At 41.4% G+C, this 26,696-nt stretch overlaps 1 pseudogene; it reads left to right on the forward strand.

The window, feature by feature from the left end:
• The first annotated feature begins 24,586 nt into the window (after positions 1–24,586).
• LOC147017844 (uncharacterized) lies at positions 24,587–26,473 on the forward strand (annotated as a pseudogene).
• The last annotated feature ends 223 nt before the right edge of the window (positions 26,474–26,696 follow it).

Consider the following 26,696-nt stretch of genomic DNA (forward strand, 5'->3'; position numbering starts at 1 on the left):
TCGGAGATAATGGTTTCGGCGATTTCCATTAGCGGCGATATTATGACGTCAACTTTTTTTCGAGGAAGAATTTCCAAAATCGGAGATGGTTCCTGCCTGCGCGTGGGCTTTCTGCATATACGAAGTTTCACGAAGATCCGATCAAAACTCTGGGTTGTGAAACAAAAAATGTCAAAAAATAGGAATGACGTCATAAAAATTGATGACGTCATAGTGATGCATCATATGTGCGGTGATTCATCTCTGCTCATGCCCTGTTCGATTCCCGAAAACAAAATTCAAAAAGCTTGCCTGGTTTCGGAGATAATTTTTTGGCGATTTCCATTAGCGGAGATATTTTGATGTCATAACTTTTTTCCTGGGAGGAATTTTCAAAATCGGAGATGGTTACTGTCTGCGCAGGGTATTTTTACATATATATTCCATGTTTTAGGAAGTTTCGATGAAAACTGTAGGCTGTGAAACAAAAAAGTCCACAAGAACAACAACATGAGTAAGACTTAGAGATCCTCCACGAGGATCTAAAAAAAAACAACTAGAACGGGCACTCATAGAGAGCATACCTTCGCCGCCACTACTTTTTTTGTTCTTGGTATGAGTGTGGGGAACTGGTTTCATATTGAATGGTCTTATGACACAAACCACATGACCATGACCCCTCCCTCCGACTTTCGGGGGCTACGGACTAAACAACAATCAACTCACGTCGTTTTGGCGAGTCTTCACTCGCAAGCTCGGTGAATACAACGTTTCAACAAGAGAAGGTAATCTCGTTTTCAAGGTCGTGACCCCCCTGACCTTTGACCCCTAACCGGTAACAAGAGTATGGGGGTCATTGTGTCATATTGCATATCACAAGATGAGGCGTTGAATTCTGAACATTTTAGCGTTAGTTGCATGCAAATTGAATAAAAATTGACCGTGTTATCGTAAAAAGACGATTTTGACCTTTTCGTGACCTTGACCTTGACCTTTGACCCGAACGATCCCAAAATCTAATCGAATGCTTCCTGGCTAATAACCAATCATCCCACCAAATTTCATGCAATTGGGTTTAATACTTTTTGAGTTTTACGAATCACAAGATTACAAATAAATAAATAAATAAATAAATACACGCCGACCAAAACATAACCTTTCGCAGAATGCGAAGGTAATAATTACTGTAGTTATACCAAGACTGCTTCCGAGAGAGATTGCAAATGTGTCAGATATAAATGCTCCACCCAGTACTTTTTGTGTATATCAATTATGTACGTGTATTCATTAATTAGGCACTATTGGAATGTACATTTTGAACTTTTAGAGTTGAGACTGCTGAGTCCCCTCAACCTTTGAAGACCCCCAAGACCCTTAAGACCACCAGGACCCAAAATACCCAAATGACATAAAAGTCACAGAGGACCCAAAAGACCCAGAGGACCCAAAAATCCCTAATGACTCAAATGACCTCAAAGTTACAGAGGACCCAAAAGACCCAGAGGACCCAAAAGACCCTGATGACCCAAAAGACCCCGAGGACCCAAAGGACGCAAACGACCCAAAACATCCCAAAGACCCAAAAGACCCTGAGGACCTACAAGACCCTTAAAACCCTGAAGACACCAAAGACCCAAAACATCCAGAAGACCCAAAAGACCCCTATAACACAAAAGTCCAGAAAGATCCAAATGACCCAGATGACTTAAAATTCCCAGAGGACCCAAAAGACCCAAAATATCCCGAAGACTCAAAATACCCTGAGGACCCAAAAGACACCGAGGACCCAAAAGAGACCCCCAAAGACCCACATGACGCAAAAGTCCCCAAGAACCCCAAAAAACCTCCGAAGACCCAAAAGACCTCAAGGACCCAAAATACCGAGATGACCCAAAAGTCCACGAGGACCAAAAAAACCCCAACGACCGGAAAGACCCAAAAGTTCCCAAGGACCTAAAAGACCCAAAAGTCCCTGAGGCCACAAACATCCAGATAACCCAAAAGTCTCTGAGGGCCCAAAAGACCAAAAAGTCTCTGAGGACCCAAAAGACCCCGAATCTCCAAAAGTTCCCGAGGACCCAGAAGACCCCAAAAGTTCCCGTGGTTTTATTTTCAGGATTTTATCCCGAGGACCCAAAACACGCAAAAGACTCAAAAGTTCCTGAGGGGTCAAAAGACTCCGCAGACCCATAAGACCCCAAGGACCCAAAAGACACACAAAACCCCTAAGACCATGTTGACCCTTTAAGACTCAACTATAAAGGATGAGGAAAGTGTGTGTGTGTGTGTGTGTGTGTGTGTGTGTGTGTGTGTGTGTGTGTGTGTGTGTGTGTGTGTGTGTGTGTGTGTGTGTGTGTGTGTGTGTGTGTGTGTGTGTGTGTGTGTGTGTGCGCGCGCGCGTGAGCGAGGCATGTTTTTTGTAGAGTTCAACTAGAGCGTTCTGATGTGGAATGTGACACACCAAAATGATCGTAATGACCTCCTCAGTTGATTAGTCTAATTAACTACAAAAAAACCATCAGAATTCCCATGTTTTAAACACACGCCATGTTAATGTGTATAAAACAACTCAACACGTCCTTTTACCACGGCACGGCATTCCAATTACAAAATAAAAAACAAAAACAATGATAACATTGTGACAAAGCATATATTAATACGAATAATATTTACAACAATAATAACTAGCCAAAACCCCGTCACATGGATTCCGTTCATTCAACCACCCTCACCAGCTCACCCACACTCGAGGGACATGGACTGGACAGGGTGTGCTTGCCCCCGCCTACTCATCCCCCGCCCCTGCCCCATTCCCACCTGCCTTCAATTTGCTTACCCCCACCCAAAAATTTAATTACCCCGGCCCCGCCCCCCGTCTCTTGATTCACCCCCCACTGTCCACCCCCTCACACTCAACCCCGCCTAATTCACCCCAGCACCCGCCCCATTCCCCCGTCTCCCGCTTTCAATTTGCTTACCGCCGCCAAAAAATTTGCTGACCTTTCCCCCTGCCTCTTCACCCCCGCCCCGTCTCTTCACCCCCTGGTCTCTTCACCCCCCCCACCCCCGTCTCTTCACTCCTCGCCCCCGTCTCAACGAAAAGTGTTTATTCTGCTTGAGTTGAAAGTTGACAATTGCCACTATGTGCGATGCACTCTTACAGGTACGAAGTTTCTTTCAGTTCAGGTCACAGTACCAAGAAAAACGTGACGTGACCGCTCGGAGGAGCACAAAATTGGTCCTTCAGTATTAATATATAGAGATACAATGTTTCTTGTTACATTTTTTTTTTGTCAAATTCACATTCTGAGGTAGTCAGCATGTGCAGAAGAGGGTTTTACATTGCAGTCGCTATTTTTGAGGAGTGGAATTACACCTCTCAGCGGTGACGGTCTGTCGACGACAGACGTAATGACGTCAGCGAATGACCGATGATGTCATGACGTCCTGACGCCTCTCAGCGGTGACGTCACACGTCGCCATGTAAACGAATGTAAAACGAAAAGTGTTTATTATGCTTCGGAGTTGAAAGTTGACTATTGCCACGATGTGCGATGCACTCTCATAGGTACCATGTTTCTTTCAGTCCAGGTCACAGTACCGAGAAAAGTGTGAGGCGGCCGATAGGAGGAGCACAAAATTGGTCCTTCAGTATTAATATATAGATGGTAGTATCATATGGCAATAATAATAACGAACATATAATCCCCACGTTGGCCCCAAGCACATCTGGGCTTAGTGAAAGACAAGCTAATGCTCAAACAGTACAGCAGACAGATATATGCAACAAGGCTGTGAAGATCAACGAAAATTTGGTCCATCGGACAAACACGCCCACTCGTAATATAAACGTGGGAATTATTTACAGGTTATTTACAGAAAAATAGCAAAAAGTCTCAAGTGAACGTGGTGTGATGTTGACGGAAGAGTCTATACACAGATAATGCCAAAATGGCGAATGCCAAACCCCCGAATGTGTTTACACATGGACAATTCAATTTAACTGGATTCCTCATCTTCATTCCACCTTTGGGAGAAAGATCGGCATCTCACGGGTGGAAACTCAACTCATAATTGTATTTTAAAATTACTGAACTAGTGATTGTTTCCGGATGCAGTAAATGGTGAAATTGCAAATGCCAAACCCATGAATGAGTTTACATGCAGAGAGAGAAAGAGAGAGAAAGAGAGAGAAAGAGAGAGGAGAGGAGAGAGGACAAAGAGAGGAGAAAGAGAGAAGAGAAAGGAGAGATAGGAGAGATAGGAGAGAGAGGAAAGAGAGGGGGAGAGAGAGAGAGAGGAGAGAGAGGGGGGAGAGAGAGGAGGGAGAGGAGAGAGAGGAGTATGAAAAAGAAGAAGAGAGAAAGGTGATGGGTGGAGGTGGGGTTATTAAACAGAATGATATGTTATGCTTAATGACCGAACACACACACAAAACTCATGTCAGAACAGCTGTACACACAACGACACAACAGAGTTTATAATGTAATGTGCTTACACATCTGCAAAAACTTTGATATCCCAGTTCCAGAAAATTTGTGGGACCATGAACCAAAATTAATCAATGAAAACATGGAAGTACCTATCACTCTCGTACGACCTAATGATCCCATCGAGCGTGAACATCGAAAAAGTATTGCAACCAGATATCATACTTCGGTACAAAAATGAGAAGGCATTGCTGATTGGGGTGTTAATACCAGTGATGATGGACTAAACGATGCAGAAATCAAGAAAATGACTAAACACCAAGACCTCAAGAATGAAGTGAGAAGATCCTGGAAACTGAAGAATACCAAAGTTGTACTAGTGATAGTTGGACCTACAGGAATTATGACAAAGATATTAAACATAGGGGCAATACCTCTGGGTACTCACCTGGTAGTGGCTGGATAAGATAACCAGGCAACCACTGGGAGGCATGGATGACCCACAAAATATATAATGGAGAAGAAAGAAAATAGCTATGGATTTTTTCCATGCCATGAATAAACCTTGGTACATCACGGGTGATAATGGTTGTGGTCAAGTTTCATCGAAATTGTGTGTGTGGTTTCAGAAAAAAAAAGCAAATACATATTTGGGGGGGGCAACGCCCCCCCCCTGAACCCATCAGACCCCAATTTTGTTTTAATGTCGTGAACAAACCTTGGTACATCATGGGTAATAAAGGTTGTGGTCAAGTTTCATCGGAATTGCGTGTGTAGTTTCTGAGAAGAAAGCAAATGCATATTTTGGGGGACAAACCCCCTCTCCCAACAGACCCACTTAGACGCCAATTTTTTTTTTATGTCGTGAACAAACTTTAGTCCATCATGGGTGGCGAATATGGTGGTGAAGTTTCATCGGAATTGTATATGTAATTTTGGAGAAGAAAGCAAATACTTAGGCCAAAAAAAAAATGTTGCATTGGCGTAACGGGTCATTGAAAAATAGGGTAGGTCGGTCGGGATCTTTTTTTTTTTTTTTTTTTTCCTAATAAGTCCCTCCCAAAATCTCCCCCGGCTCGAGTACCACCCTTTTTGTCGGCGGGTTCTGTCCGAAACACTTCCGGGTTTTTGCGATCGCGATCGCAATCAACAAGATACTTGAAAACGATAGCAAAACAACAAAAATAGCAATAAAATAGGGTCGGCAAAATTTTTCGATAGCAAAAAAACAAAAAAAAAACGTAGGGTCGGCGGAATTTTTAGGGTCGGGCGGGTTACGCCAATGCAACATTTTTTTTTTTTGGCCTTATTTTGGGGGGCAACCTCCCTTAAATCCCCTTTGAGCAGATTTTTCTAATGTCATGAACAAACTTTGATACATCATGGGTGATGAAGGTTGTAGTGAAGTTTCAAAGAATTGTGTGTATCGTTTGAGAAGAAATCAAATACCTCTTTGGGGAGGTAATCCACTCCCCCCCACCCCCCCACCGAACAACTCCCTCTGTAGACCCGTTCAGATCCTGTTTTTTTTTATGCCATCACGGGTGATGAAGGATGTGGTCAAATTTCATTGAAATCGTATGTGTAGTTTCTGAGAAGAAGTTGCAAGTACTTGTGGACGGTCGGACGGATGACGTACCATCTCATAAGCTCCCTGGAACTACTTTACAGGTGAGATAAAAACCATTCCTAGGAATATTATAACAAATGAACTACAGTTGGAAGCTGTCCGGAACTCAGTGAAAATCCTGAAGAGAACCCTCGGCATAAAACTTTGAGAACAGAAAAGTTCACAGCTTGGTCCATGAATCGTGACCCCTTAGCGAAATGAAGGGGGACACTTTGAGCCTGCCCTGGGAGGACTCCATTCAACATTCTGATACCCACAGAGGTAGATACCAAACAAACACACACACACACACACACACACACACACACACACACACACACACAGCCTTTTATTAGTAAAGATACTAGTGAAAGTAACCGTAACAATGCCTAACTCTCTTAATAAAACCTCTACATAAAACTTTTTACAAACCACAACAAAATTATTCGCAGCCTAATCTGCTGGAGCTATTACGTAGTTATCATGGAGCTCCCGAATGTCTTTACGAACACTCGGCTTGTTCAACACTGGTTTAGACCGACACAGTGAAAGCAAGCCCTGACTACTAAAAAACTTAATCCTATTCCCCAGGACTTCCACAACTCCGTTAAACCATGCATTAAAACTGTTTACAGATAAATTAAACTTGGTGCATATTTTACCAACAAAATATGCACCAACAAAATATGCATATTTTGTTTTACCAACAAATTAGAGACAGAATCCTCAATTGAAGACCTAATGCAGCTCCAAGGTTGAGTTACTGGTTCCCTATATTTAACTCCCATTTTCATCAGATCACTAATTTCACTACAACTCATTTTATTCAAATCCACAGAAACTACGTGTCCACAAGGACCATGTTAAAAAGGGGAAGACAAACATGCTATATCGAGCAGTTTCCAAAATGTCCTTTACTTTATCTATGCGAAGAGTTTTAAGAAATATACCATAATTGAATAAGGATTGTCCTATGTCCTTCGTGAGAGTGAAATAAACCTTCAATGGCTTCGCTCCCCAACTTTATCTGGTAATAAACTCTCTACACTGGTATCCCTAAAAATAGAATGAAGCTGAAGCCTATCGACCTGCTTGCTGGAAAAATCACAAACAAAGAACATGCGGATCCTATCAACTTTGAGAGTAGACTTCTTCACCAGAACCCTGCTACAAAAAGCTTCGATGAGAAACAAGCACGTCATATGAACCTGCTGAACTCCGGAGAATACGAGCTAAGACGTGTTTGGAACATGACCTTCGAAGAACATAAAAATCATGAAAATCCTTTCCTTCATAAAAATCTTAAAGTTTATCAATTATCTCTGAAATTTCCATTTTTGGAGCTGTACGACACCAACTATGATGTCCATGATCTCTGGGTCTGTCTCCTGATTGGATTAGCAAAACACTCGTTACCGAAAACATTACCTTGAGAAACTCACCCAGTACCTTGTACCCTGACATTAAGGCCCAAAGGATAGATCACACATGGTGTCCTGATCCAAAAATCCTATTTGCATCCGAGCTCAACATTACACTCCTCTTTATTATCAAAATCATTAACATTAACTGAGTGTATAATTTGAATAGAACAACGACTAAAAACATGTCCAACTTCATTGAAGTGACTATATAAATAAGTCTTAATCCCAGATGATACAGCAGACCAATGTCTATTCAAACGTTGATGTAAACATTGAGAAGTTCTACCAACATATTGCAATCCACAATCTCCAAAAGTGAGAAGATAAATAATGTACTTTGATTTACATCCCAACAAACATTCACAATCAACAACAAAAGTCTTAGCTGTCACATGACAAACGAAAGTTTCACAAGGTCTAAAAACTTTACAACAGCAGCATCTGGAGGAATTACACTTTTTCAAAACATGTTTACAAGTACTTGACAAAACATTATGACTCATTCTGACACTGTATGCTTTTTCGTTTTTTGTAAGCCTGACATTATTGTCACTCTTTTCGGTTTTTGACCGAGTTTGGTTGGCTCAGACCAGACAGAAAAGACAGGCTGACCAGGATACCTTTCGGTGAGAGGCTGCCTCGCTTGAGGTGAGGGTTACCTGGTATCGAACTGAAAGTTCTCCCACCTGCACTGACAATGTCTAGTGATCAGGGCATGACAGTCATTATCCCAACCTGAAAACCCGATCAAAGTCAGCAGCTGCTGGTTTTTCATGAACACGAGGGCAGGCAGCTCATGCCCCAAAAATGAAGAGGGGGGGGGGAGATAGGGTTGTGGTTATGGGGGGGGGGAGGGGAGGTATTAGAAGGGAAAATAGGAATAAAGAAAGATATGAAACAGTAAAAGGAACTGTGAAATACTAAAAATAGGTATGAAAGAAAAAGAAACAAACCAAACATCAAAGATGTAAGGAAGTAGACAACACTCAAGATCCAGCAATCAATCCAAGACCTAAATGGAGTAACAAATAAAAGCTACCAGAGGTCCATCAGCAGGGAAGCAAAGTCCACATAGCATCAGGATATGGTACGAGCAAAATCAAAAGAAAGACCAACAAGTCTGAAGACGACAGTGGTTCACGAGCGGCAGTTGACGATGTAGATTGTTTCAGAAGTCAAGGATGAGACAATGTGATAATTTTTGACCAAGTTATAAAAATGATCAACATGATGTGGTACGAGTGACAGGTTATTAGCTCCAAAATGTCGAAAACCCAGTTTCGTTCAACAATTTTCAAAATTTGACCTTTGCATAACCTTTAAAGGTCACAAAACAATGTTGTGGACATTAAAATAAGGAAACAGGATACGTGCTATAGCTTATTGGAGTTAGTTCGTCGAAGAAGGTCGAAAACCCGGTTCGATTGCCACAACTTTGAAAATGTGACCTTTGTGGCCTTTAAAGGTCAAAGGTAAAAAGTCAAGGATTATGACCTTTGGTGCAAAACGTCCTCTGGAACATTCCAGGAACAATATAACGTCATATAGGCTATATGGCATTTCGCACTCCTCGGATTATCCATACTTTGATGAAATCAGCGTAAAAACAAACTTGAAGGGGGCGCCACGGGCAAGGTGTTCGAGATAAAGCAAAATGGTTTCAATACTTTAGGTAGGGAATTACCTCGAGATTATGCATAAAAAATATTGTCATCCCTGCTCTCAAAGTTTTGGCGGTCGTATGATTTTTATGTCAAAATTCGCAATTTTCTAAGTTTTTGACCTTGTGACCTTGTCCTTGGGACGGAAATGACACACAGCCATGGTAAAAAAACATTTCACACACACACACATATATATGTACATATAAACACCACAAACACAAACATATACATATACATACAAACACACGTGTATATATATATATATATATATATATATATATATATATATATATATATATATATATATATATATATATATATATATATATATATATATATATATATACTACACACACATATACATATAAACACCACACACATACATATACAGACAAACACACACACATATATATATATATATATATATATATATATATATATATATATATATATATATTATTTATTGTTACGGCTGTGGAAATTCGCAGAGCACCATATAGGTCCTGAGATCAGTTATGCCGATAAGTCTGTGTTCAGATAGATTTCCCCACCGTTGTCTAATGGGCTTTATTTGTGTGATCAGGGCTGTGATCTTTGAGTTAGCCGTTTTTCTTTTGCTATCGTTATTTTGGACCAACCGTTCACAACAACCACCTCCACCACCAACAGCGCTCTCACAACTGCCTTCACACAACCACCTTCTCTACCACTGCCTTCACACAACCACCTTAACCACAAGCACCCAACCACACCACCCTCACAACCACCACACAACGCCAACCACGCCACCATTACAACAACCACGATCACCTCAACCACCAACCATGATCACCTCAACCACCAACCACAACAACCACGCCGCCTCAACGACCACTGCGTTTTCTACCTCGGCACACGGTTGCCAGAGGTCTGGCCTTCGTCGGGGGAAAGCAGGCGGCCCCCGTTTCCCCCTCCCCTGAACGAATGGCGTCTCTGCGGTGGATTTCACCCTGCGAGGGACAAAGAGAAGAACCAAGACAACTACCGCGGCGGCACGCGTCCCTAATTTGGCGGGAAAACGCTTCCTTCTGGAAGTTTCCCGCGTGTTCTGGAAGGAAGGGCGGGAGTTGAAAAGGGGCGGGGCTTGAATACAAAGCGGCGGAACGCGAGCGCTGAGAAGAAGAGTGGGAGAGTCATGACCGTTGACACAAGGATCGGAGTCGAGGTGGCGAGAGAGTCTCGGGGTGTGGTGCTGAGGCGGATCAGGAACAAGGTGGCAGGATCGTGTGCGCTGAGGGGATTGCAAGTAGGGCGCTCTGAATCGCGCTCTTGTTCGCAGGGTCGTCGAGTCGGAAGAGACGCCAGTGGTGAAGGCTGGATCTGGAGAACGGAGCCCAAGACTTCACCACCCGGTCCCGTTTTCCTTTTCATTCTCTTCTGGGTGTTTGTGTGTGTGTGTGTTTGTGGTGCCGTCTCTCAGTAAAACTGCATAAGTGACTGTACATAATAGATAGACGGTAGTAGCTCTTTTTTCGCATTATTTTTGTTGGTTGTATACTTGTGTGCGTGTTCGGCCTTGCATAATTGCTTGATTGATGCATGACTGCTTACGTGCTTATGTTTGTAATAAATGTGCTTGTTCAAATGTTACCTCGTTCGTTGCATCTTTTCCCTTGATTGAACTGCCATCTTGCCCTCGGAATATAGTTGGTTTTTAAATAGCCGGTAAAGTGATCGGGTCCAACGGGACTGCGCGATTAATTAGGTATATCGACGATCTGGCAATTGACCCTGTAGCGCGGGTAGAGTACGGACAAAGTTGTGGTGTGCTTAAAAACACACCCGTGGCTGGTTTTTGGCGTTGATCCGGAAAGTCGCGACTGGATTGTCCGTTCGGTGGGCGAAGCGGCCGCTATTGGTTAGACGCGGTTGTTCGCACGCCGGCGGGCGGAGAATCTGTAACGATATATATGTGTGCGTGTTATATATATATATATATATATATATATATATATATATATATATATATATATATATATATATATATATATATATATATATATATGTATATATGTACATATATATATATGTACATATATATATATATATATATGTACATATATATATATATATATGTATATATATATATATATATATATATGTATATATATGTATATATATATATATACACACCACACACACACACACACACACATAAAAACCACACACACGCATATATATATATATATATATATATATATATATATATATATATATATATATGTATATATATATATCTTCTTCTTCCTTCGGCTGCTCCCGTGAGGGGTCGCCACAGCGGATCATCCGTATGATCCGCATAGAGATTTGGCACATGTTTTACGCCGGATGCCCTTCCTGACGCAACCCTGGTCGCCTCTTACGACACAGGGATATGGTACACCTATTTTAACCGGGGTAGACACCGGCCCAGTATACTGGTACTCATTTCGCCGACCTCGGAAGGATGACAGGCTGAGTCAACCCCCTGGTGTATTAATTCAGTGGCTCAACGGGGCTTGAACTCAGGACCTTTTGTATCCCAAGCCGCTGCCCTAACCACTGCGCCAACACACCAGGCTATATATATATATATATATATATATATATATATATATATATATATATATATATATATATATATATATATAAATATATATATATATATATATATATATATATACATATTTATATATATATATATATATATATACACCACACACATATACATATAAACACCACATATACATATAAACACACACACACACACACACACACACACACACACACACACACACACTCACACACACACACACACACACACACACACACACACACACACACACACACACACACAGAAACACACACACACAGACACACACACACAGCTGCGGTTCTGAAAAACTGCATGCCTCTAAGAGTCTAAGGCAATGGCACCCAACATCGTAATCCCCAGGCAGTTATTTTGTTAGTCTTTGTGCAGTCAGATCTTCCCCTCATGTGTCGTGGGTTAACGGGACGAAGTGCATTGCATGGGTCTTATAGCTCGGTCTAATAATTATATCTCCATCTTCTATTCTGATTTCTCTTCCAACCCTTCCCTTTTAGCCATTGTAAAAATCAAGCAAGCAAGCACACACACCACAATATGAATAGCAAACAAACTACGCAGCCTCCCGTGAGAGAATCAACATCAGAACAAACACATGATACGGCATGCGCATGGCGTGCCATTTCATTCAAAACTGCATGCCACTTTCCAATGGCATCTTACCTTACTCACAAAAACTCACCACTTTGACTGCCGACACCTCCCGCAAACAGAAAAATATTCCCGCACCTCCTCGTACCTCTGTATCGATACAATTCGCCATGAACCAGAGGCGTGCTGGACGGCTCAGGGTACTCGGAGCGTGTGATGCGGGGACAAGCAACGGATGTTAATAGCGCTGGCCGCATTTCACCGGGAATGTTCCGGGAGAGCATGCGGGATTGATGTTGCCCTCGTCCAGTCGCCAGGGCTGTTGGGACAGGCGGCGAGGAGGGGTCGTGGGAAGAGCAATCCAGGAGTTTGGTACGGAGCTCCGGGCTGTGTCATGCCGGATGTGCAAATGAGACCGCTTCCGGCCCCAGGAGCCTGGCAGGGCATAGCTATGGACACTTTCCCCAAGAGAGAAGTGGGATTTTGGTCACAGCGCGTCGCTTCGGGTCGTCACCCCAGCCTTCGCCCAGGGCTTATAAAAGGCAGATCGCGGAGCTGCTCGCTCTCTTCTTCGTCCCTCTGCTTTGCCCTCTTCTTCACTGCTCCTTGCCTTGTTGCCTCTGCCTGTCGCTGGCTCTTCACTCATGGTTGGTGTGCGACTGAGACGTGCTTATTCCAGAGGACCAGTGTGGAGCGCACGTTGCCATGAGCCCTGGCAAAGTGACTAATCCGGAGATAATGCACCAACTCTTGAGGTAGGAATGTTCAAGCGGAGCATCTCACTGAGGTGCACATGACACTAGCAGACCTATGCATGACTAGGTTAGGGATATTTTACCTCACGCATCGTCTCTCCTCTCTCTCTTTCCACCCCTCTATCTCGTCCCCTTTGGACACACAAAAGAGCATCCATTACTGACTCGAAATCACAGTTTCCTCTGGCACGATACCCCCCCCCCACCATATTGCACTGCACCACACCTCCTACTCCCACACCTTAGACACCAGTATTTCTACCCCCACCTCCCCCAAAGCGTACCGGGTTGTGTTGGTCGGCCGACCGCGCCAGGTATTGCAAGGCCGTTTCCCCTCATCTGCTCTCTTTCTTTCTGGATATCTAATCTTCTTCAGCTGTGTGTGTGTGTGTGTGTGTGTGTGTGTGTGTGTGTGTGTGTGTGTGTGTGTTTGTGTGTGATGGCATCTCTCATAGCAGAAGTCAAGATTGTAGAAGTTCTAACGGGATAAGTCTGCTCTGTTTGCTTTTGTAAATTGCTTGCCTTTTGTCGCACCCTACAAATTCCTTGCTATCCCAGCTGTAAATACAAATAAACCCCATTTACTTTGCTAATACCTTTCCTCACTTAAGTATAAATAAATGCTTTGTATAGAAATGTTCCCAGCTCGTTTTCATCTTTTCCTTCATTGGTCCAGAATGGTCCATATCCAAGCCGAGCTGGGACGTTATTCCCCAACAATCTGTTTTCCTAGCCGGTTCGTCCTTGGCAGTTACGCTCGTTTGCATCTGATCCGGTAAGGTGATCCGGTTTGAACAAGGCGTACCAAGGGCGTGTCCCCCGGTAATTAGATCACGGAACCATTAGGTAACCGGTATTCATTAGACAGAGGACCCTAAGTCACATGGTCGAGTTATTGGCGTTCACGGTCAATTAGCGACCCGCCGCATCACGGAGTTATTCGTGTGTAGACAAGAAAAAGAAAAAGATTAAATGTTTCTAATGATTGAACACAGTAAATGCTTTTCGTATTTGCTTGCAGGCTTCCAATATCATCCCCCAGCACATGAATCACATCTTGCAAACCTCTCTACACTCACTTGTCTTCATTTGTTGTCTGTTCCCACCTGTCGTGTTTGCGCACTCGTTGATCACTGCCTGGCTAATCTAGTTACCACCCCTTCTTCTGCAGTAACCTCTGGGTAATAGTGGGATTATGCACACATCTTATATATTATTTCCGAGTTTGTAGTTTCGTGTCGCGCTATCTTCGACTTTGTTCTGCGCTCGAGTTACGTGATATTCGGCTTACATTATCTCAAAGACCATATCAGGTGCATGGTACAAAAAAGTAAATAAAATGGTTCTGAAACAGTGAAATCGTGCCAAAAACGGTTACTGCATTTGTAATGCTATAACCCAAAACATTGTGTATCAAGAAGTACTTTGAACATTGTATTCCACTTACTGCATTAAAGTAAAATTACTACTGATACTCTGCATCAGTTCCTTTCTCAAACACACCCACCCCAACATGTCGCGCAGAGCGCGGGTTATGCTAGTTACATTAAAGATAATGATATTTGGAGACACCGGGTTGTGTTTTCAACTCTCCTGGTGTATATTTCATACACCGGCTTAAACCATGCTTAATGTCCAGTGCACCTCATCCAAATCCAAATGTTCTGTGGAATCTGGTACACAACCATAATATCAGTGAAAGGGTTTCTTTCTTTCCATCCATTTTAAGCCCACGATACTCCTTTACAATACCCAAAGTTATTTTCAAAGAGGTGAACATTCGGTAATTGAGTAAGAAGGTTCTCCCGTCATGTAATGATTGCATTCCAGTTTATTGCGCACTAATCCACTCAACGAAGGAAATGGTGAAACATTTACATCAAACTTCACAAACAGCAAATAAAACATTACACATAAAACGCTCATTCTTAAGTTCTTGCCTTTGTTGCTTAAAACAACTGCGTAAAGCTTTCTTAATTGTCTTAAAGAATCTCGGACATTATATATGATTATAGAATATTCAACTAACAAACCGTGCATTGTATATTTTTATAAAACATGAAATGAACAATCCATGCATTTTATATGATTGTAAAAAATTAAATTAACAAATCGTACATTGTATATAATTATAAAACATTAACTAAACTGGAAGGGCACTCGGTAGAGCGCATACCTCCGCCACCTAATGCCTGATCGACGAGAACAACAATGCCTAATCGGGCTCAATACATTTTTGAAATATCATGCTATATATCGTTTTTTGCCATATCTCTAAATGGTGAAGAATCACTTAAAAAAATTAAATAAATATAGTATGCAGATCCGGATTCGGATCTTCACCAAAATTGAATCAATTCTTCCTTGTCACACACCCAACATGTCCAACAAGTTTTGTCCGAATCCGTCCACAACTTTTTGAGATATTGTGTACGATATATCGTTTTTGGCCCTCTCAATGGTGAAGAATCACTTTGAAAATTCTAGTAGTCACACCCGGATCTGGATCTTCTCCAAAATCTAATCAGTTCATCATTGTCACACACTGAACCTGTCCACAACTTTGAGAATATCCTGCAGACAAACAAACAGACAGAAAGAGGTGGAGTACAGACAAACAGACAGAAAAGGTCCTTCACATTCGGTGGTGGAAGTAACAAACCGGACATTGTATTTCATTTTCAAACATTAACTTAACAAACTGAACATTGTATATAATTTCAGGACATTTAATTAACAAACTGTACATTGTATATAATTATAAAACAAAATAAATTAACAAAACATACATTGCATGTAATTATAAAACACTAAATTGACAAGCCGTACAATGTATTTGATTAAAAAACATTAAATTAACAAACCGTGCATTGTATATGATTATACAGCGTTTTTACAGCCATTTTCCCTGTTGAGCATTGGTTTGCTTTTTGTGGGCTCCATGCAATCATGATTTCCTTCTTGAGGCAATGTTTTTTTTATGACCGGATGCCCTTCCTGACGCCAACCCTGGTCACCGCTTACGACACACAGGGATATGGTACACCTATTCTAACTGGGGCGTACACCGGGACCAGTACACTGGTACTCATTTCGCCAACCTCGGAAGGATGACAGGCTGAGTCAACCTCCTGGTGTTAATTCAGTGGAAAACGGGTCTCAAACTCAGGACCCTAGGATCCCAAGCTAGCCACCCTAACAACTAAGCCAACACCGGGCTTGCATTGTATATGATTATAAAACATAAAATTAACAAACCGTACATTGTATATGATTATGAAACATTACATTAACACACCGTACATTGTATATGATTATGAAACATTAAATTAACAAACCATACATTGTATGTAATTATAAAACTTTAAATTGACAAACCGTACATTGTATATAATTTTAAAACATTTCATTAACAAACCGTATATTGTATATAATTATCAAACAAAATAAATTAAGAAACCATACATTGTATGTATAGTTATAAAACATTAAATTGACAAACCATACATGGTATACAATTATAAAACATTAAATTGACAAACCGTACGCTGTATATAATTCTAAAACATTTAATTAACAAACCATACATTGTATTTAATTATAAAACATTAAATTGACAAATCATACTTTGTATATAATTATAAAACATTTAATTTACAAACTGTACATTGTATATAATTACAAAATATTAAATTGACAAACCTTATGCTGTATTTAATTATAAAACATTAAATTAACAAATCGTACTTTGTCGAATAATTATAAAACAATAAATTGACAAACCCGACATTGTATATAATTATAAAACATTTAATTAACAAATCGTAGTTCGTATTTAATTATAAAGTCTTAAAATGACAAACCGTATATACTACATCATGATAAAACATTAAATTAACAAACCGTACATTGTATATGATTAAAAAAACATTAAATTGACAAACTGTACATGGTATATAATTATAAAACATTAAATTGGCAAACCATATCTTGTATATATTTATAAAACATTTAATTAACAAACCGTACACTGTATATAATTATAAAACATTAAATTGACAAACCATACATTGTATATAATTATAAAACATTTAATTAACAAACCGTACTCTGTATATAATTATAAAACATTAAATTGACAAACCATACATTGTATATAATTATAAAACATTAAAATGACAAACCGTACACTGTAGATAATTATAAAACATTAAAATGACAAACCGTACACTGTATATAATTATAAAACATTAAAATGACAAACCGTGCAATGTATATAATTATAAAACATGAAATTGACAAACCGTGCAATGTATATAATTATAAAACATTAAAATGACAAACCGTACAATGTATATAATTATAAAACATGAAATTGACAAACCATACATTGTATGTAATTATAAAATATATAATTAACAAACCGTACAATGTATATAATTCTAGAGCCTGGTGTTGGCGCAGTGGTTAGGGCAGCGGCTTGGGATCCAAAAGGTCCTGAGTTCAAGCCCCGTTGGGCCACTGAATTAATACACCAGGGGGTTGACTCAGCCTGTCATCCTTCCGAGGTCGGCGAAATGAGTACCAGTGTACTGGGCCGGTGTATACCCCGGTTAAAATAGGTGTACCATATCCCTGTGTCGTAAGAGGCGACCAGGGTTGCGTCAGGAAGGGCACCCGGCGTAAAACATGTGCCAAATCACTATGCGGATCATACGGATGATCCGCTGTGGCGACCCCTAACGGGAGCAGCCGAAAGAAGAAGAAAACAATGTATATAATTCTAAAATATTAAAATGACAAACCGGACATTGTATATAATTATAAAACATGGAATTAACAAACCGTACACTGTATATATTTATAAAACATTAAAATGACAAACCGTACAATGTCTTCTTCTTCTTCTTTCGGCTGCTCCCGTTAGGGGTCGCCACAGCGGATCATCCGTATGATCCGCATAGTGATTTGGCACATGTTTTACGCCGGATGCCCTTCCTGACGCAACCCTGGTCGCCTCTTACGACACAGGGATATGGTACACCTATTTTAACCGGGGTATACACCGGCCCAGTACACTGGTACTCACTTCGCCGACCTCGGAAGGATGACAGGCTGAGTCAACCCCCTGGTGTATTAATTCAGTGGCCCAACAGGGCTTGAACTCAGGACCTTTTGGATCCCAAGCCGCTGCCCTAACCACTGCGCCAACACACCAGGCTACAAACCGTACAATGTATATAGTTATAAAACATTAAAATGACAAATCGTACAATGTAGAAAATTCTAAAACATTGAAATGACAAACCGTACATTGTATATAATTATAAAACATGAAATGAACAAACCGTACACTGTATATAACTATAAAACATTAAAATGACAAACCGTAGGCAATCCAATTCAAGATGCCCCGATTGGGTTGGTAAAGCAAACGATTAAACATTGATTTCAAACTTCACAAACAGGTGAACAGAACATGACATGAAATGGTCCTTCTTAAGTTCTTACTTTTGTTGCTTAAAGACAACTGCATAAAGCTTTCTTAATCGTCTTTAAAAATCGTGACATGATCGCCAGTCGTGAAGAGCACCGTGGTTTGTCTCACCGTCTTTCCAGGCCATGCACTGTCTCTCCCCCTCTTGCTGGTGGTCCTGGCTTTACGAAGATAGGGGTACACAATCTTGGATGTGAGGATCTGTGGGTCTCTCCTGGGGATCAAACTCCTGTTTGAGAGAACTGTCTGGGGAACAACAACCACCACCACCACCTATGCCCTTGACCTCACCCTGCACCAGGGGCGTTAGTCATTTGGGGGCTCCATGCAAAACACAATAATGACCTAGTGGGGGCCCCTGTCAACCTGTCGATCTGTCACCACACTAATATACACATTTTGATGTCTGTCTGACGTCAATGTATTTGGTCGTTACTTACGCAATCTCGTTTTATTGCCTTTTCCTCATTGGAAAGTCTAGTTGTCATTGAGGACGCAGAGACTGTCCAGAAACCGACAACCCACGCCCTTTGCTCCATCTCAATGCAGGGCTCTTGGTGCCGGGACTGAGATCCATCTCAATGTAGGGTGCTTGGTGCCGAGACTGAGATCCATCCCAATGCAGGGCTCATGGAGCGGAGAGCAAGAACCATCCCAATAATGGGTTCATGGTGCTGAGACTGAGATCCATCCCAATGCAGGGCTCATGGAGCGGAGAGCAAGAACCATCCCAATAATGGGTTCATGGTGCCGAGAATGAGATCCATTCCAATGCAGAGCTCATGGTGCCAAGGCCGGGATTCATCTCAATGCAGGGATCATGGGGCCGAGACCGATTTCCATCTCAATGCAGGGATCATGGGGCCGAGACCGAGATCCATTTCAATGCAGGGCTCATGGTGCCTTGACCGAGATCTAACTTAATGGCTCATGGTGCTGAGGCTAGGATCCATCTCGATGCATGGCTCATGGTGCCGAGAATGAGATCCATTCCAATGCAGAGCTCATGGTGCCAAGGCCGGAATTCAACTCAATGCAGAGATCATGGGGCCGAGACCGATTTCCATCTCAATGCAGGGATCATGGGGCCGAGACCGAGATCCATTTCAATGCAGGGCTCATGGTGCCTTGACCGAGATCTAACTTAATGGCGCATGGTGCTGAGGCTAGGATCCATCTCAATGCACGGGCTCTTGGTGCCGAGATCCATCTCAATGCAGGGCTCCAGGTGCCGAGACCGCGATCCATGTCAATGCAGGGTTCATGGTGCCAAGACTAAGATCCATCTCAATGTAGGGTGCGGAGACCGAGATCCATCCCACGCAAGGCTCATGGTGCCAAGACCGAGATCCATACCAATGCAATGCTCATGCTGCCGAGACCGAGGCTGGGACCCATCTCATTGCAATCTTGTAAACTGTGTCAACAGGTGGATTGATCGAGAGGAAGGAACGAGGTTAGAATACGTTCGTTGCTCGCGTGTGCTTGATATGATGCTGAACGGAAGGAAGGTGACGGGACAAAGAAAGAAAGAAAACACAAACAATTGGATCCCAACAATGCAGGGCACATGGAGCTGAGAAAAAGATCTATCTCAATACATCATGGCTCATAGTGCACATACTGAGATCCATCCCAACGCAGGGCTCATGGTGCCGAGACCGAAGTCCATCCCAATGCACGACTCGTGGTGCTGAGACCGAGATCCAGACCGAGATCCATCTCAATGGAGGGCTCACGGTGCCGAGACCGAAATCCATCTCAATGCAGAGCTCATGGTGCCGAAATCGAAATCCATCTCAATCTGCACGGCTCATGGTGCAGGGACTGAGATCCATCTCAATGGGCATCATGAGCCCACATTGGTCTATGCACCATGAGCTGCATGAAGAAGAATCTCTGTCTCAGCACCATGAACACTGCATTCAGACAGATCTTGGTCTCAGCACGAAGAGCCCTACATTGAGACAGATCGTGGTCTCGGCACCATGTGTATTGTGATGGATCTCGGTCTCAGCACGAAGAGACCTACATTGAGATGGACCTCTTCTCGGCACCACATTGAGACAGATCTGTTCTCAGCACCACATTGAGATGGATCTGTTCTCGACACCATGAACCCTGCATTCATTGGAATGAATCTCAGTCTCGGCACCATAAGCCCTGTATTGGGATGGAACTCAGTCTCGGCACCATGGGCCCTGCACTGAAAGCATGCTTTATATACCCGAAACGTGGACATCTTGGAGAACACCAGCTCGGGCGAGTTTCCCTCATTGCAGACTTCCTTGAGCAATCTTCGAAGGAAACATTAAAATAACTTTCATTTAATCATCTTTAAACAGCCTCAAAATATGCTAAATCACGACTCAAACAAGAAGTTTAACCCTTTGAAGGTATTCTAACCTCGTTCCTTCCTTTCGATCAAACCACCTCTGTTTACAAATGTTATTACCACATGTTAGTTGTGTTACATGACGACACAGCTCATGTGTAAGCACTTATACGTTTACCAGTTTCATTTGTTCATCGATATTACGTCAGGAGAAACACATCTGATTAAGGAGTGTGGCTTATCGGTTTTGAGGCAGTCTCCACCTCCTTAACAACAACTAGACCTGTGTGAGGGTCGCAGAGAGTTTCCACCACCCACCCATCGGGACCATACTCTGTGCAGAGCGTTGGTGGTGCTTAATAGTCTGGGATCCAAGGTCCAAAAAGGGCCTTAAAAATGAAGCTACCTGTCACGGAAAGATATACTTTGCAGGCCACTTTTTGTTGCAAGTTCAGACCCTTAGGGAACAGAATCCAGAGGCCTGCTCTGCCCGAGGAATTGCAAAATTGGAAAAAAATTGCATTTTTTACCACTACTTCCCTCAACTCGAAACTCGCCTCTCGTGAAAAAAATGAAAAATGCAGAATGATAAAGTTAGGGTAATTTTAATGGAAATAGTACTAAACTTGGCACATTAAAAGAACATAACATCCTGAAAATTGCCACTATACTTTTGACATAAAATTTCCAAGATGGCCACCATTTTTTCCAAGATAGGACAATATGTTTGACCATGGATATCAATCTTCCATTATACGTTGAGTATTATTAAAATTGTTTCATTGCTTTGTGTTTGTTATAAAACCATTGCATGGTTCACACTATTAGGGAGTGCAATACAATGTATTGGGGTTTGTTTCTAGTGTCAAATCTGTTATCCTCCCAATGTTGACCCGAACGATTTTTTTTTTTCTTTTTGTATACCTTGGTCGAGGCTCGTATGAGAGCTAACACACAACTCACAGCAAGGAGGCATGAGACAAGAGGGGCGGGAGTGGAAGGGACAAAACAGTGGGAACAGACACATTAGGTGAACTGTGGAAGGGAGAGGGATGGGGATGGGATGGGGAACATGGCTAAGAGAAGATGGACATTACAGGGACTTTCAGGAAGGAAAGCAGGAGAATTGAAGGAAGTGGGCTTGGGTGGATTATCGGGGGTAGAAAAGATCGAGGATTTGGATGGGGGAAGATAAGAGGTGGTGGTGAACAGCTGTTTTGAAAGCCTGGAGGGAAGAATGGGAAAGAATAGAGTGAGGAAGTTTATTCCAAAGGCGGGAAAAAAGAGGAATGAAAGAGTGAAGATGAGCAGTGATTCGTGATTTTGGTAGTTTTACCAGAAGGGGGTTGTTGGCGGACCTTGAGCGCCCTGTGGAAATGTGGTGGGGACAAATCGCAGAGAGAGCAGGGGGAGAAAGGCTGGAGTAGAGTCGGTAGAAGACAGAAAGACCACCGACCAACCTGCGGTGATTGAGTGAGAGGCCCAAAGACTCAGCTTCATTGCGGGAGATGCCGATGATCTTAAATGCCCTGGTTTCGACAGCGTGAAGCCGAGAAAGGTGGGAGGCAGGAGCACCAGCCCAGAGGGGAGAGCAGTACTCCATCAGGCTACGGACAAAAGCTTTGTAAGTGGTCAGGAGCTCAAGAGGGCCAAGGAAGGACTTTGCATGACGGAGGATTCCCAGTCGGCGACTGGCTTTTGAGGCGAGGTTGGAAATGTGACTTTCCCAGGAAAGGTCATGGCAGATAGTGAGACCCAGAAGCTTGAAAGAAAAGACTTCTTCCAGAGGATTGTTGAGAAAGTGGATGGGGGGGTTTTCTAAACAGTCCTTTCGAAGAGACATAGTGAGAGTGTGAGATTTGTCTGGATTGAAGGACATGTTCCACGTGTTGGACCAGTTTGTTATTTTATCCAGATCTGCAGTGAGCGAAGAAGCTGCTGCTTGCCGGTCTGAGGGATGACAGATCGTACGGCAGAGGGTGGAGTCGTCGGCAAAGAGAAATAGAGGATTTTCCAGAGAGTCCGAGAGATCATTGATGAAAACCAGAAAAAGAACAGGGCCCAGAACGCTACCTTGAGGAACTCCAGCCTGCACAGGAAGAGGGGATGAAAGAACTCCATTTAGGGCCACACGTTGACTGCGACAGGAGAGGAAGTCTGCGAGCCATGAGTGGAGATGGCCTTGAATACCATGGGAAGAGAGTTTGGTGAGTAGGGCAGGGTGCCAGGCAGGATTTAGCACATATATTAAAAAGGTATTGTGAAGTTTTGAGTTTCTCATATGTCTGTGACCCTCAGATAAATAATTTGGAAATATACATAAATACGGCCCTTATCTTCTAAAATACTTATTTTTTTCTCAATAAAAATACCCATAGTTAAAAGAAAATTCATAGAATATTTGACATGTCAAATGATTAAATTATTTTATTTTATTTAAAAATCATGTACACAACTAATATCAGGCTGGATATTTAAGATAACATTTTCATTGTCTTGTTTAAATAAAGTAATAAAAATATTACAAAATGCATTTTTAAGCAATGAATACTCCCTCTCTTCCAAATTGGCATACTAGCAGACGACAACATTGAAGTAGATCTCCACAGAAAAAGGTACGTATGTTGTTATAGTATGCATGAAACCACATTGGAATGTTGCATAATATACAGTATGTGCAAGTGACCATGTTATCAATTAAACAAAACATACCCATAATAGTAGGGTGGCTAAGGCAGTGGTATGTGTGTTTTGTGTTAAAAGCATGAAACTTGGCACACTTACACATTGACCCATACCTTAAAAATTAGATATAGAACCCACTTGCCACGGACCAATTAGAGGCCTGCTTACATGTAAAAGTTTTAGGCGGAATAGCATTTATGCATTAAATAATAAGAATAATTAATTTATTATAAAATACTTCTGCCTAAAATATTAGGTCAGCTAATTACCTGTTCTGAATGCAATATTGAAATAATGCCAAAAACATTAGGATTTTTGGTTACCATGGCAACAGAATTACAAGCATTTTAATAGTCTACTTACCGTCCTTATACAAATATAACCTTCCCATTATTTTTCCAAAGATGCATATTAATAACATATGTGAAAATGAAAATTTTGTTTTAGTCCGTTTGATGATGCTACTAATAATTATTTGTTGACATGCAAGTAGCACAGGAAGTGCACCTGCTCCGGTGGTAAATAACCCGTAGGTCATCACTGTAGCCACCTTTAAATGACTGTTTGGCGATCAATTTTCAGAAGAAGGTGAGTAATGCTACATTTATATTGCAGATTATATACTTCTGCACTCATAATGATAAAAAATACAATCAAAACATGTAAAGAAATGATATACTGTAATGGCAAATTAAACCTATCATCAATTAAACCTATCATCAGGGGAAATCCCCCCACTCAAACTTTTGACCAATGTACTACTTTCTACAAGACATGTTATACATTTTATATATATTGTGATCCTGAGATGAACTATGCCCCAAATTCTAATTTATTTAAATACATATCAAGTCAATAAGATTAATAAAACAAATGGTAAATCTCAACATTCATCTCGTTCTTTAGAATGCCAGGTCACTTAGTGCAAGGGAGCAGTCCTTATTTAGATGTGCATACTTGTTCTTGCTTTAGAAGAAATTGTCTTATTACAAGTGGCTGTACATGTAATGTTTTTGAGATACAAAGATATTCTTGTATTATTCCAGACTGCAACCTATAGTACATATTTGTTTCTTCCACAGATTATCTGGCATGGTGGAGTAGACTGAATAAATCATGGAACCAGAACACACAAGGGAGAAAAGATCCCGATCTGACACAGATTATTCCAGATGTCTAATTTGTCAGCATGTATCAGAAACTGTGCCGCTCGAACAATTAACGCCACTGGGTTATCCAGCACTTCTTAACGCTATCACTAAACGAATGGATGAAGTAGCTTTTAGATTGGAACGAGACATTATAGATGAACATAACTTTATGCTACATGAACCAAAAATGCATGTAAAATGTCGTAACAGTTATACAAACCGAAAGACAGTTGAACAGAAAATACGAAATGTTAAGACTACTGTGAACATGGGATACAAGAGAATAGTAGTACAAGCAACTGATACAGATGTAGTGATCATGTGCATTTACTACAGCACATGCATTCCTGATCTTGAAGAACTGTGGGTCCAAAAGATGGACACCTTCATCCCAACACATGAGATTGCAGCATCATTGGCAAGGGCTTGTAACATGGAAGCTGAACAAATATGTTCTGTTATCCTCAGTGCCGACATCTTGAGTGGCTGTGATACAGTCAGCTATCCATTCCAAAGAGGAAAGAAGTGGGCTTTCAAATGTGCTGTAGACAATCCAGAAAAGCTTCTTCCACTCGCTCAGTATGGCAAACCTGGTGAGAACTTTATCCTTGATGTATCGACTGATGTCATTGAAGCTGCTAGATTCTTATTTCTGGCCCTCTATACACAATCTGATTTCCTGGGTAGTCTGGATGTCCTGCGTGCACACATTTTCGCTATCAAAAAAATGTGACCTCAGATGCCTGCCTCCTACAGAGGATGCATTTTACTTCACTTGCTACGAAGTCTTCACCAAATGGCTGTGTGTAAGAGTGCTCACATTTCGAAACCAGTACACCCAATAGCAACTGCATTCGGCAGAGAAATCAGGAATGGCAAACTGGTGCCAATAATGATGACAAAGGATCCAAAGCCAAGAGCTGTACAGGAAAAGTTCTGTAAATGCAAGAAGAGCAACTGTCTTCGGAGCTGCCTGTGCACTCGAGCCAACTCGAAATGTGTTTTTGCTTGCCTTTGCATGGGCAACCCACTGAAATGTGGACACGTTGAAGCAAACCTCTTGATTCCTAATGATAACTAAATAATGAACTAGTCAGTGGAATATTCATTTTTATTGATGAGTGCAACATGATACATGTCAAATTTTGCAAGACTTTGTAAAAAGATGTAATTTTACGAAGTGTCATCATGTGAAACTATTTGTATTTATTATATTAGAGAGGGTCACAACATAAGACACAAAAAGAACTCATGTTGTGCATTTATATCGAATCTGTGGTGAGAACAGACAGTTAGTCAGAAATTGACAGCCATTTTGAAAAAAATGGTAGCCATATTGAATTTTTCATTAAATTTAATAGTGTTTTCTTGTCCAACTTTCAAAGGTCGAATAGTACATATATCAAGCAAGTAACACAATTCTGAAAATGTTTCTTTACGGACCAAATTATCGTCAGTCATGCAAAATGGCAGCCATCTTAGAAAGATACAGCCACAATACATTGGGTTTTTTACGCCAAAAAAAAAAAAGAGTAAACCAAGCAATGGTTTCGTAACAAACACAAAACACTTGAATAATTGCAATAATACTCAGAATATAATGAACATAGATATCTATGGGAAAATATGGCATCCATCTTGGAAATATGGTGGCCATTTTGAAAACCTTTCGTAAAATTTATCGTGAATACTTTAAAGGATGTTATGTTCTATTAATGTGCCAAGTTTAGTACCATTTTGATTAAAATTACCCAAACTTTATCCTGCATTTTCAATTTTTCACGAGAGGCAATTTTTTATTTGAGGGTAGTAGTGGTAAAAAATGCATTTTTTTTTTCAATTTTGCAATTCCTCTGGCAGAGCAGGCCTCTGGATTCTGTTTCCTAAGGGTCTGAACTTGCAAAAAAAAGTAGTCTGCAAAGTATATCTTTCCGTGACGGGTCATCT

The sequence above is a fragment of the Eptatretus burgeri genome, chromosome 10, assembly GCF_056783735.1.
Source record: "Eptatretus burgeri isolate ZD-2024b chromosome 10, Ebu_testis_v1, whole genome shotgun sequence".
In the NCBI taxonomy this organism is placed as follows: Eukaryota; Metazoa; Chordata; class Myxini; order Myxiniformes; family Myxinidae; genus Eptatretus; species Eptatretus burgeri.